The sequence below is a fragment of the Bison bison genome, unplaced genomic scaffold (genome assembly GCF_000754665.1).
Source record: "Bison bison bison isolate TAMUID 2011002044 unplaced genomic scaffold, Bison_UMD1.0 scf7180017864229, whole genome shotgun sequence".
NCBI lineage: Eukaryota > Metazoa > Chordata > Mammalia > Artiodactyla > Bovidae > Bison > Bison bison.
In genome coordinates, this window is record NW_011494801.1 from 2,361,127 (window position 1) to 2,363,004 (window position 1,878).

Below are 1,878 nucleotides of genomic sequence, written 5' to 3' on the forward strand. Positions count from 1 at the left end.
CTATAACAATAATATAGAAGTGAATGGCACTTGCTTTATAGGGATCAGGCTTCAGTAATTTTTATAATAGAATATTTTATAATTTGAGTAATTATAATGTCTCTGCTTTGTTATTTTCTAGGTTACAATGATGTCTTTAAGAAATAATGACAATTTCACAAATAAATATCCCAAGAAAATATTTTTTTAGGATATCATGCATATCATTAGTATTTCTATAATCAGAAAAAATAAGTAAAAGTTACTTTCTTAAATAGTTTTAGTTTAAGTTGTAGGTACTTTCATTTCCAATTAATTTTCCAATATGCTTCTATAGTTTAGGGTTAAGCATATTTTTAGTCCAAGAATTTAAGATCATTTTGATAATTTGCTCATATGATCCTGGAAGAAAGCATATTCTAACTGAAAAAAAAAATGAGTAGAAACATTCCATTAATTCATAGGCAGGATAGTTTGAAAATCTGTCTCTCTCATGTTAACTAGATACTATCCTAACAAAATGGGAAAATAATTAGAACAGTTAATTAGTTTCCTTTTTTCCCCTTAAATGTCTTTCCTTGACAGCCTCCAACTTAATATCAGAGACTTCATAATCTTGCTACTTAAATTATAACATTTTAATTACATTTCTAACACCTCCTCATTATTTCCAATTTCCTTTGTTAATATTAGAGTTACTGATTTTATATATACAAGATCCTCATTTTTATATGTATGTGATTTAAAGAGAACATTTCATATGATAAACTACAAGGACTAAAATTGCTGCTAAGACAAATTCATTATTTATAACAACAAATTTCTCCTTTTTAATATGAGCATTTCTAGTATAAATATACATATTTCATGGTAGTGCAGGTAGAATTAGCAGGTATATACTGTGCAACGGACACCCATTATTTTCTCTTTCACTTTGTTTTTCTTCATATCATTGTGTATAGATTGAGTATCTCATATAGCATAATAAAAAACAAAAGGGTGATGAAATATTAATAGCTAAAAATGAAGCCATTGCAATTCATATCAATTGATTTTTATTACAGGTCTTTCACAGACATAAAAGATAAATAATAGTAATAATACCTAATATTTCCTGGAAGAAGTTTTAAACATTTCATGTGAATTGAACCATTAATCCAAATAAGTGTCCAGTGATCATTTTATTATCTCTTTTTTTTTTGTAAAAAAGGAAGCCAAATACTTAACAATTTGGGTAAATACTGATAAATACTAAAGACTGTTTTTAGGTTTATTTTCATTTTCTTTCACTATCTGGATATTGCTAATTTGGTTGTCAGATACAAACTAGTCTTATGATTCTAGGGACATGTTATTTTTGTTTGTTTGTTTTTGTTATTTCTTTCATAACCAAGTTGTCTCACACAAAAAGTCATGAATAAGCTGAATGTTTTCCAACAGCTTCAAAGTTCTTAGCTGAACTAATTGTATTTGCTCTCTGTGTAACTGTTCTCAATCTTCCTGATGGAGTTTGCTCTACCTTGACATTCAGAATCCTCTAATACTAAGGTTTTCTATATTGTAACATTTTGCTTTTTTAATTACTCACTAAATATGTATTATACAGAGTAGCAAAGGAGGCAGAAGAGTGATGAATCTCTATATCAGTAGATTCCCTTATTTTATCTGTACCTCTTTTTCTCTTTAATATTTTTTTCTCTTCTGTCTTAAGTATAAGTTTTTTTCTTCTTTTCTTTAATATAACCTCTATGTGACACTAAAAAGCCTCTTGATGAAAGTGAAAGAGGAGAGCGAAAAAGTTGGCTTAAAGGTCAACATTCAGAAAACGAAGATCATGGCATTTGGTCCCATCACTTCATGGGAAATAGATGGGGAAACAGTGGAAACAGTGTCAGACTT